This window comes from Anopheles coluzzii, chromosome X (assembly GCF_943734685.1).
Source record: "Anopheles coluzzii chromosome X, AcolN3, whole genome shotgun sequence".
Classification (NCBI taxonomy): domain Eukaryota; kingdom Metazoa; phylum Arthropoda; class Insecta; order Diptera; family Culicidae; genus Anopheles; species Anopheles coluzzii.
The window spans coordinates 20606625-20619822 of record NC_064669.1 but is presented as its reverse complement, the minus strand read 5'-3'; positions in this window follow the sequence as shown (position 1 = coordinate 20619822).

The window sequence follows — 13198 nt, the reverse complement described above, 5'->3', positions numbered from 1 at the left end:
ACCGTATTGGCAAGAGAAGGTGCAAAGGTATTGATAATTAACGGAAACGGAACTAAATTAACAAGAAATATAAAAGAAGTAAAACGGGTGCCAAGCCTAAGCGTAAGACATAGCAGCGATGAGAATGAACAGGATCGCAGCGAAGAAATAGAACAGACAACTCCTTTCGAGACGGAAAATAGTAATAGACCAAAAAGGGTCATTCAAAAACCACAAAGATATAGGGAGGCCACTTTATATCAAATAATATAAACAAGAGTAGGGGAGAAGGAAAATGTAGAGATCAGGAATAGGACACAGGAATAATAAAAACAAAAAGAGGAAAATACATAAAAAATATGAAATAATAAAAATGAAATAAGGGAGTAAAGCGGTAGGATTCGTCAAAATCATCTACGTTAACGTTAAATTTGAATACCGATAATGCAAGATAATAGTAACAAAGGAAAATAAATCAAGCAAGAGCGAAAACGAAAAAGGGGCGAGAAAGCACGGAAAAAAAGGAAACGGAGATTCCGGATCACCAGTCTTGTGATTGATCTGAACAAAAAAGCAGCAAAACTAATAAATGCAGAATTCGGCGAGCAGAAATCACCACAAACGGGAATACACTTGGAAATGGAAAGAATCATTTAAAAAAGTCTTTTCTGATTTTTGCGTGTTTGCTATTTAAGGTTAGAGTATGTGCTAAGCGGAATATTTTTCTTAGATTTTTATCCTCATGAATTTGTAGGTGGTATTTTTTTAAAGGACCATAGATGTGTCAATTAAGCCGGTCTCGCAGTACAGTCGTCAACTCGTACGACTTAACAACATGCCCGTCATGGGTTCAATCCCCAAATAGACCGTGAGGCCATACGTAGGATTGACTATCCTGCTATGGGGGGGAATCAATTAGTCACTGAAAGCCAAGCCCACAAGTGGGTACAGGCAGGCCTTGACCGACATCGGTTGTTGAGCCAAAATAAGAAGAAGAGAGATGTGTCAATTATTACTTGCATTTCGTTTTATCCTTATTTATATTCGTTTTATCATCTCCAAGTTTATGAATTATAGAATAATAATGTATAAACAAATAAATTAATTAAAATAATTTAAAATATTAATAATTATAATAAAATCAATAAAACAATAAATAAATAACATTAGATTCACCCAATATTGGACACTTATCATACCTCAATATTGCTAGACAACCTAGTAAAGTACAACGTTGAAATATAATACTCACATAAATCAAGTAGCCGAACTTCTTAACATATAGAGCAAAATATAACATATACATTACCAATATGACAGGTCCTAAATGAGTGGCACAACTATTCTCAGTGATGATTTTCATCAATTATGGTGTTTTTTTTCTTTGGTGTACTGTTAACCATTGAATAATTCTTCTGTTTTATCCTTGAATAACGTTAACGTATGAATGAATATAATTAACGTACGTTAATTATATTTTCAGTAGTAACAATATTTCGCACGCCGAAGCCTTAACTATGTTGAAGGCATTAATGGCAGAGAAGCAGAGAAACCGGTTTCTCGAAGCACAGTTAGAAGCAACACAAAAACGGCCTAGCCACAAGAACGGTTGGTTTGAAGAAGATTCTGACGCTCAGTCTCTGGAGCCTCTGCCATGTTTTACTTCAAAAACACGCGAGGTTACCACGAATCCACATTGAGAACTATCAACAATGACGGCAATGTCCTTTGCAACCTTACAAATGTCAAGCTGCATCCCAGAGCGTTTCTACATACACCGAGAATGCAGCTGAGAAAATAACTGACGGCATGCTTTGACAGCGTCTGACAGCATTTTCGGTGAGAGAATTCTCCTCGGCATGCAAAGAACGATGGAGCTGAGAAAAAATTGAATTGGCAGTTTATAGCGATCGATCAATTATAGTTTGCATTTTTGCTGTCTAATAATCGTTGATATATTATTAAAAAGTAAAAGAAACTTTTTTGACTTCATTTTAGCGATTAAAATCGATTTTTTCAACATCATTTTAAAAGTCTCATCTCGGCGTTTCTCAGAGCTTCTACACACACCAGCGTGAGAAACCGGTTGTCAATTCTCTCACAGCCATCTCTCAGCTGCAGTCTCGGTGTATGTTGAAACGCTCCCAAATCAAGGAGAAGAGGAAATTGATAGCAGTACATTTCAAAGATGGAAAGGTCAGTTTGAAGCAGCTATGGATTTCGCTTAAATTTCAGATGAAAACATGAAAATGAATGCATTCAAATGAAAGCTGGGCCCAAGCTTATGGACATGCTGCAAATGACACCTTCCTATAGTTCACTTAAAGATGGAAAAGCGTACCCATATTCAAATGCAATACAGCGATTGGAAAAATACTACTGTTCGCACGATTATGTATTTTTCCAAAGACAAAAACTCCGATCTTTGGTGCAGAACAAAAACGAATCCGACTCATCTTACGTGAAAAGGGTAATTGAATGCGCAAAAATCTGCAACTGTAAAAAAGATCAACTACTGGAGACAGTCGTCGACGTTACATCCACACACGCTACAAACGCAAAGGTGCGAGCAATTGGCAGTAAAGTTCTTCGGAAGAGCGGGTCACTTGTCGATTTTTTTTTATCGAGATTGAAAGCATAAATGAAGAGACATTCGCTATAAAACATCAACCAAACAAAATAGGAGAAATAGCGGCGGTGTCTTATGGATCTCGCCCAATTGATTCGTACAGAAAAGGATACCAACACAGTAATTCATATCGGCGGAGCTACACGACCAGGCAACCGACCAGCAGTTGGAACAAAGGAGGGTCATCACAACATACAACGGATCGTTTTTCTTCAAATCGTCGCGAGCGTTGTTGGAGATGCTCGGGAAATTATCATTTACCTGAGGATTGCCATGCAGCTAATAAGAGATGCCACAACTGCCAGGTCGTTGGACACATCGAGAGAGCATGCCGGTTGAACCCGCAACACCTTACAAAACGGCGGGCGACGGAAACAACCGAACCAGCCCAAACAACGAAAACTCGGAAAATTGCGGCCATCTCGGATAACAACTGTCTAGATGGGTCGGAACACGAAGAAAGAGCAACGAATTTTAACACCCAGCCTGAGGTCAGATAATTATCTGTTTTTCTATCACTAACACAATTTATTACCATTCAAGTTAGAGCTCTAACATATGATACAATACAACCATTAATAACGTTAACATAAACACTTCTTAAAAATATAATGAGCACTCCTTTCATCGACAGTGAGATCGTGTTATCTGCCCTAACGCAACTAAAGCCTTCCTTTGCTCCTGGACCCGACGGAATTCCTTCTACCGTGCTGAAACGCTGTCAAACGACAGTAGCACCTATCCTTGCAAAGTTGTTCAATGCATCGCTAGCCAATGGCTACTTTCCCAAAACATGGAGGAAATCTTGGATGGTTCCTATTTACAAAAAGGGCGATAGGACAGATGCCATCAACTACCGGGGTATTACATCTTTGTGTGCCATTGCCAAGGTGTTCGAACTAGTGATATACAAAAATCTGCTACATGCATGCCGCAGCTACCTAAGCCCGTATCAACATGGATTCGTGCCAAAAAAGTCGACTACCACGAACCTGGTTGAATTTGTAACCTATTGCACTAGTTAAATTGATGCCGGAGCTCAAGTCGATGCAATTTATACAGATCTGAAAGCAGCATTCGACTCTCTTCCGCACGCAATTCTTCTCGCTAAACTCGATAAGCTAGGATTTCCTAGCTCGCTCGTACAGTGGCTTAAGTATTACCTAATTAATCGCACATACATCGTGAAAATTGATAATCACATTTCAAAAGAAATAGTCAGCAACTCGGATGTGCCACAAGGAAGCAATATTGGCCCGCTTCTCTTCATATTGTTCATCAACGATGTTACCCTCGCTTTACCTCCCGACAGTATCAGTCTGTTTGCCGACGATGCAAAAAATTTTGCGCCTATTCACAACACAGGTGATTGTACATTCCTGCAAGACTGCATCGAAATTTTCTGTTCGTGGTGCAAGCGTAATGGACTGACTATCTGCATCGAGAAATGCTACTGTGTGTCTTTTAGTCGATGCAGGAGCCCTGTCACTGGTACCTACTTCATGGACGGCACTGCAGTTATTCGACAAAATCATGCCAAAGACCTGGGCGTTCTGCTTGACTCTAGTTTGAACTTTAAACAGCATATCGATGACGTTGTAGCTAGAGGAAATCAATTACTTGGCGTGGTTATCCGGACAACTAATGAGTTCCGCAACCCCATGTTCATCAAAGCTGTCTACAACTGTATCGTTCGTTCGGTTCTGGAATATTCGTGCGTAGTCCGGAGCCCAACTACCGCTTCTTCAATTGCTCGACTTGAGGCGATTCAACGTAAGCTCACGCGATATGCCCTACGCCTACTTCCCTGGCAGGATCGCAATAATCTTCCTCCGTATGCTGTGCGGTGCCGTCTTCTAGGCCTTGAACCTCTTTCGGTTAGAAGACGCAATGCACAGTGTTCTTTCATCGCTGGATTGCTAAATGGCTCTATCGACTCATCACCTTTGTTGCATCGAGTCGATATCTATGCACCATCCCGAACACTTAGGTCTAGAGAAACTCTACGGCTCGCTCAACCCCGTTCCAGCGCTGGTCGGTCTGACCCTATGTTCCGCATGTCGGCTGTCTTCAATACTGTCTCGGATTGCTTCGACTTCGACATCTCGACTCAGTGCTTCAAGGAACGTCTCCGGCTTTTGCCATGGCCGCAGTGAATTGCGATGCGAATTATGCTTTTGTTATGTATTTTTTTAATGAACTGTTACATCTTAATTAGGCCATACGGCCCGTTGAAGATTAATAAATAAATAATAATAAAGATATATAAATGGTGGAACTTTAGCAGTATAAATATACAAATAGTATTTAATTGTTTTCAGCCTTTTAATTGAAGTTTAATTGAATTAATCACTTATTGAATTTTCGATTTTAGAAAAATAAATCCAATGAATCAACAGAGTTGGAGTCAAACAAAATAAAGGAGCAAAATGTTTTAATAAACACAATTGTACAAAAGGAGTATGACGAATGCTGCGTAGTAGGCTATTTGGCTGGAATGCCCATCAAATTTTTGATCGACTCCGGTGCAGACGTTAACACGGTCGACAAGACCAACTTCGATTGCTTGATCGGAAGCAATCTCCGAAGAAACCTACTATACAGTAAAAAAACAGGCACAGATAGACCATTGAAAGCTTACGATGTACAAGATGAAATTCCGGTAATCGCATCCTTTGTGGCGGAACTATATATTTCCGAGGATCGACCTCATCTTATGGAAAAATTCTACGTGATCCCAAACGCAAGAGCAATGCTTAGCAGAGGTACTGCGATAAGGTATCTTCTTCTTCTTCTTTGGCTCAACAACCGATGTCGGTCAAGGCCTGCCTGTACCCACTTGTGGGCTTTGGCTTTCAGTGACTAATTGATTCCCCCCCATAGCAGGATAGTCAGTCCTACGTATGGCGGCGCGGTCTATAAGGTATAGCGTATTGCAATTAGGTATGGAAGTTCTAGTCCAGAACCGGGCAAGGAGTAACACTATAAATCTTCGGCTGGGTGAAATTTTAGCCGCGTTAAATGCGAGTGAATTCCCTAGATTCAAGGTCGTTCCGTTATACTAAAATACGATAAGGAATTACCCCCATCACGGAACGTCTTTACGAGCACACCCCCAGCGTTTAGAAACGAAACAGAAAGACGACTAAAAGACTTACTGTCGGCTAACATAATAGAGCGCGTAACGGAACAGATGGATAGGTCATTTTGTTCCTCACTATTGGTGGTCCCAAAAGAAAAATCGGATATCCGACTCGTGGTTGACCTCAGAGGCCCTAATAGAAATATAATAAGGACACCATTCAGAATGCCCACACTAGAAGCTATCCTAGCAAAACTCAATGGATCACGCTGGTTTTCGACAATAGATCTAACAAGCGCATTCTTTCACGTTGAGTTGCATGAATCTTGCCGACATTTAACGAACTTTTTCGCTAAATGTCTGTCGCTAAATTCTTACTGGGAGAAAGAAGACGAGGACGAATTTAACTACCTTAAAAAGGAAGCCCTACACTCTATCACAAGACTCGGTTATTTCGATCACAAGGACGTCACTGAACTATTTGTAGATGCATCCCCAGTAGGCATTGGAGCAGTATTAGTTCAATTCTGTAATAGCGGTAAACCACGAATAATTGCATGTGCGTCCAAAGCCCTTACATGCACCGAGCAGAAATACCCTCAAACGCAAAAGGAAGCGCTTGCAATCGTTTGGGGTGTTGAAAGATTCTCGTACTACCTCATTAACATTTTCTTTACAATAAGGACTGATTCGGAAGCGTACGAGTTTATTTTTAGTGGTTCACATCGTATGGGGAAACGAGCTATCACACGAGCAGAAGCATGGGCGCTGCGCCTTCTGCCATATCAGTTTAAAATAGATCGAGTTCCTGGACATTGCAACGTTGCCGACGCATTGTCTAGATTAATTCACAGATCACAGATAGACGACCCATTCGACGAAAGTAACGATAAACACGTTCTGTACTCACTGGACGCGGGAAGTATGAGTATCTCGTGGGCCGAAATCCAAGAGGCTTCAGAGAAGGACGAAGAACTTTCCGGAGTAAGATCGGGGATTCGCATTGGAAAATGGCAAAAAAAACTCATACGATACGAGTCAGAGGCAAAAAACCTGAGAGTTCTCGGTCCGTTGGTATTCAAAAATGATTTAGTCGTGCTACCTTCCGCTCTTCGCCAAACAGCTCTCGAGGCCGCTCATCGGGGTCACATAGGATGTGGAGCAACAAAACGAATATTAAGAGAGTTTTTTTTGGTGTCCTAACATGGCAAAAGAAGCAGTTAATTTTGTTAATAGCTGCGAAACATGTATTTCAATTTAAAGAAAGAACCCGCCTATATCATTAGCAAGTCGCGAGCTACCGGACGGACCCTGGGAAATTCTGCAGATTGACTTGTCTCTTCAAGGCTGTGGGACAGGGGAATTCTTGTTAGTTGTCGACACATATTCCCGTTACTTGCAAATTTCGGAAATGAGATCAACAGATGCCAAGAAAACTAATTCTGCCTTATTTAAGCTCTTTTCAGTCTGGGGTTTACCTTTGATCATCCAGAGTGATAACGGACCACCATTTCAGAGCACAGAATTTATAGGATGCTGGGAAGATAAAGGGGTGAAAATTCGAAAATCCATTCCCTTGAGTGCTCAGTCAAATGGGTCCATCGAGAGACAGAACCAAGGCATAATTAAGGCGATGGCGGCGGTGAAACAAGAGGGAAGAAATTGGAGATCAGCGATGAACGAATACATACACGTGCATAATACACGACGGCATCATTCTCGGCTAGGCGTCACCCCATTCGAGCTTCTAGTGGGCTGGTGCTACAGAGGAACTTTCCCTTGTTTATGGGACACTAAGGAAGCATTGGACCGAGTAACGGTACGCGAAGATGACGCGGCAGCAAAACTGGTCAGCAAACAATTCGCCGACGAACACCGAGGCGCAAGAGAGAGACACATCAGTGCAGGTGATCGCGTCGTGGTGACTATCCCACAAAGAACAAAGACAGATCCAACGTTCACCAGCGAAGAGTATACCGTCCTTGATAGGAATGGAGCAAAAGTAGTTCTCGTTAGTGATACAGGCGTAAAGATAGCAAGGCATGTTAACGACGTTAAGCTGAAGGTAGATCGATTCAAGCACTTCTCTCATCGTGACTCGGAGGAAGAACCATCGCTTACGCCTTCTATACCAATACAAGATACAGATAAGGAGGTTAGAGAACTAGACAGACCAAAAAGGCTCGTGCGGATACTAGATAGATTCAAGGATTCAGTTATGTACAACATCACATAGGTTAGGAGATCGTTTATTTCTAGAATTAAATTGCGTATAACGTCAAAAGTGATATTTTTACTATTTATATAAGTTCCTTAAGATACCATTCACTTTTTAAAAAAAAAAAACATAGTTTTTAAGCAAACACTTGAAGAGTAGGAAAGGGGAAAGATGTAGGAGTTGAGAGGTGTATAGCAGGAATTAAATATCCAAGCGTCGCGGAAAGGTCAGAAAATAGGAGACGGGAGGAAACTGTATTACCTAACGGGCAGCGCATAGAAATTTGAAATAAGGCGAAAGACGGAGAGAAAGAGAGAGAGAGACCAAACAAAAGGAAAGAGACTGAGAGAGAAGCGAGCGAAAACAAAAAAGCGCAGCATGCAGAATCTGACAGGAGGAGTTCAGGCAGTCTTGTGATTAATTGCGTAGAGGCAAGATCGGCAAGTGCAAACGGAAAAAATAAAATTGTAAAAATGAGCGAAAATCACGACACTAGGGTAGTTCTCTTTCATTCCTAAATTTAATTTTATTGCAAAATGTTACAATTTAACTAAATAAATAAAATGTAATAAACCCATCCGTCAATTTAACGCGTTCCGTAGAGATAGTTATAACACACATGTATTTGAAAATCTTTGAAAGTTATGAAAATAAAACTTATGCTACAAAATCATAGTATGTTATGATGAATTTACGAAAAGTATAAATCAAGGTTGGGCCGGTCTGGTGATACGGTCGTCAACTCGTACGACATAACAACATGCCCATCATGGGTTCAAGTCCCGAATAGACCGTGCCCCCATACGTTGGATTGACTATCCTGCTATGGTAACAATAAGTCACTAAAAGCCAAGCTCACTTCACTAAGTGGGTACAGGCAGGCCTTGACCGACAGCGGTTGTTGTGCCAACGAATAAGAAGAGAAAAATCAAGGTTAAACAAAAAGTATTTTTTGTACTTTACTTCAACGTTTAAATTTTTCGTCAAATTGACGGGTTCAGTAAACCTACTTGTAAACCATAATTTCATTAGATATTCAGGTAAGCATTTGGTTGTGCAGCCACTCAAACTTGTTTAAATATATTTTCACAGTAATCAATTTTCTTTTTCATGCATCAATTTATAACGAAGTTATTTACGACCATGTTTTATGAGATCCTATTTATCCTAATTTATCAGATAAAACGCTTTGGTTAAACGCGTATTCAACTTACGACATATGTTACATTTGTAACCGTGCCGACGAACCGCGTGATTATACGAGTTAGGTAAACAAACGGTTGTCATACCAATTAGGTAAACAAACGGCTGTCAGGGTTGTGTTGGGGTTAGTATCTTGAGCGCCAAAGTGACAGTCGACATTCTCGAAGATCGGGGAAAAAGGGCAATGATCGCGATGTAGCGATGGCCCGACGGCCATCGCGGGAAAAAAGTTATAAGAGGAACGCGCGTAGGTCACGTTAGCTCTCTACGTTTTATACCGTGCAAGGAATACCGCGTGTTTTAAAACCCCGCTTAAAGCTTGTGGAGTTTTATGAATAAACGAATTGTAAAATAGCACAAGTATAATCGCGTCGTTATTGAAACGGTAGTTACGGTTGTCGAGGAGCCGAAAAGTTGCGTTCGCAACATTTTTTAAAAAACGCGCATAGTTCGTGAATACGTCGTGTAATCAAATTGCCAACGGTAAGGCATCGTTACAGTGTCGCGTGTGCAAAGTGAAGCTTGGAGAATGTCCCGTACACCGATCCCGCATCAAGGAGAGCCTCTTCGCGAAGGACTGGAGCCGCTTCCCTCCTCCGTGAACAGGCCAAGCAGCATCCGTGGATACGGCAGGAACAGCACAGACCCAGTGGCCAACTCTACAATTAGGCCATTGGAAGCTGGACGGGCATCATTGAGGCAATCCTCGAGGGCGTCAGCTACGCGAAACGAGACCCTGGACGAGTTGGTTACGAGAGCTCGCGAAGCCAAGCGCGAGCAGAGAGCAATCGAACGCGAAATAGCTGACGTTATGGTAGAAACGTCGTCATTGATTGCCGTGAAGGAAAAGGACATAAATCAGTGGTTACGTGATACTGATCGTGTGGGGGAAGTGGATCAGCGTCAGCCTGAGACTCGTACTCAAGCCCCCGCTAACAGGCCGATGCGTCCACAAAACCACTTTCTCCCGCCTTACGCTTTTGAAGTGCCGCCCATGCATTCACCCGTAAGGATTCCCGAAGCGAGGTCTACTGCGATCGAGGATGAATTGAAAAGAATCGATAAACAGTGTGAACAACAGCTGCTTGAATAGAGACTGCTTGCCGTTGAACGATGCGAGCAACGTCGAATGGCCGAGAAGAAACGGTTGCTGGAGGAATCAATACGCCCTTCTACGAGCATTCCGAGACAGCATGAAGAACCGTATAGGCCATCAGTTAGTTTTGTTCCCGTGCATCCTGTAGAAACGACGCATCGACCCATGCATTATAACACGACTGTTTTTCCGTCGTTTAACCAAAGCCAAATCTCGGCGCGGAAGTGCACGAGTAAGGAGCTCCCAGCATTCACCGGCGACCCCAAAGAGTGGATGGCGTTCATATCGAATTATGAGCACTCTACCGCGATATGTGGCTACACGAATGGCGAGAACATGTTGCGGCTACAAGCATGCTTGAAGGGGAAAGCGTGAGAAGCCGTTGGCAACTGCTTACTGTATCCTGAAAGCATTCCATTCCAGGCCATCGAGATCCTGAAAGAGTGTTATGGCCGTCTGAAGATAGTGGTGAACACATTGATGGCCAACATAAGACGCATGCCGCCCCCGAAGGATGACAATTTCGAAGCGCTGGTGAATTATGGTGTAGCAGTACGGAACTTCTGTGCATCGATTACGGGTTCCGGTCTGCACAGCTACTTCGATGGAGGACCACTTCTGGAGGAGCTCGTCGACAAGCTGCCGACTTATGTGAGACTAAACTGGTATTACTACCAGAACAGCTGCACACGCGTCACGATGGCGACATTCAACGAATGGATGAAGGAGTTAGTCCGCGCTGCCAGCCGGGGAGTGAAACATACTAGCGGTCGTAAGGAGGTGAAACATGACGGTAGCACTCGTCAGAACGACCGTAAGTACGCTCACCAAAATATTCATTCCACAGAACCGGCCGTAAATACAGCACCCAAACCATCGATGACTGAGTGCAATATCAAGCGTTGTGTTGCGTGTCAGGAGAGTTGTGCAAATCTGTCCAACTGCAGTAAGCTTCTTGCTATGAGTGTTAACGCTCGTTGGACCCTTATTAAGCGAGAGGGCCTTTACCGAACGTGTCTTCGTAAACATTCCGGTTCTTGTACCATCGATACATTGTGTGGGGTAAATAAATGTGAGCACCGACATCATCGGTTGTTGCACTCGCCGAGCAACAATTCGGTACCCAGCATCCGTCAGGAAGGATGTCCTGACAACGCTAAATGCAACGTACACTCTGTTCCGCCCGGAGGTGTTATGCTTAAGTACGTTCCGGTTACGTTGCATGGAAACGGTACACAGGTAGATACGATGGCGCTTCTAGATGACGGATCTTCGGCCACCTTCATGGAGCACGATCTATTGAAAGAGTTGGGCATCAGCGGCAAACCTCGCCCCTTGTGCATTTCGTGGACCGGGAAGCTGAGCCGAGTTGAGGATGAGTCTGTTGAGATATCCGTGAAAATATCTGGTGAAGGGGCCCCAGGTGTGTACTATATGCGTGCCGTACACACAGTGCGTACTCTCGGGTTGAGTAAGCAGTCAGTATCACCGTCGCAGTTAGCCGTCAAATACGATCATCTCAAAGGGATACCATTACCATCGTATCATAATGCTTCCGCCAGAATACTGATTGGAATTGATAACTGTTTCTTGAGCCAAACACTGAAAACCGTTGAGGGAATGGCGGACGAGCCAGCCGCATCGAAAACACGACTCGGTTGGGTGGTATATGGACCGTATAAATTCACATCGACAGAGGTGAATACGAAGAGGGTTAAGTCCATGAACGTGCATATTTGTCCCTGCAATGAAAAAAAAGATAGTGAGATGGATCTAGCGTTGAGGAAATACTTCTCTTTTGAGTCGCTTGGAGTCTATCATCCGACGAAACAGCTGCGTTCCGATGATGAAGAACGCGCGCTTAACATTCTTGGATCCAGAGTACGGTTGATATTGATATTGATTGTTTAGGAATGTGTGTTACGGTTACCCATAGTCCGTGTAATTGAAATATTTCAACTGCGTTTTACGTAATTGCGTTTTTATCGGCCTGTGCGTATATTTGACAGTTTCAGTTTGTTTTGTATGTATTGGTCGTTAAAGGATTCGGAATATACTGACGCGTACGCCAAACGGTCACCTTTAAACCCTGAGCATTTTTCACTGCACTTTAAAACAAAATATCACAACGTAGGGCCGATCACGAACATTTGGTTTATGATATTGATGTTTGATTGATATTGATATTGATATTGATTGATATGATATTGATGTTTGATGCTGCTGCGAAAGTGAATGGAGTCAGTCTAAACTCTGTTTTACTTACTGGACCGGACCAGCTCGTGGGACTCTTAACCGTACTGTACAAATTCCGCGAGAATAAAATTGCAGTGACCGGAGACATACGCGAAATGTTTTTTTCAGGTCCGTATGAACGAACGAGACCAGCGCAGCCAGATGTTTTTCTGGAACGATGGCAAGATCGACAGCACCCCACAGCAGTACGTACTAAGTGTGATGACGTTTGGCGCCGCATGTTCGCCAAGCACTGCACACTACGTGAAGAACATAAACGCCGATCGCTTTTTAAAAGAATACCCTCGAGCAGTTGAATGTATCAAATACGAGCACTATGTGGATGACATGCTCGCCAGCGTGGAGTCTGAAGAAGGAGCCATTAGACTAGCACGTGATGTTCATTTTGTCCATTCACAGGGCGGGTTCGAGATCCGCAACTGGCTATCTAATAACACACGGGTGAAGACGGTGATGAAAGGGAATGATTCAGAGAGCTTTGAAAGGCCAATCGAAATGGAAATGGCAACGGAAAAGGTGCTTGGTATGTGGTGGAACACGGAGACGGATACGTTCACCTTTAAAATCTCTGCACGATACGATCCACAATCATTGCTCGACGGAAGAGCACCCACGAAAAGGGAAATATTGCGCATCCTCATGTCAATATACGACCCCATGGGATTAATCGGCCATCTGTTAATGTATTTAAAGATACTACTGCAAGAAGTTTGGCGCACTAAGGTAACATGGGAC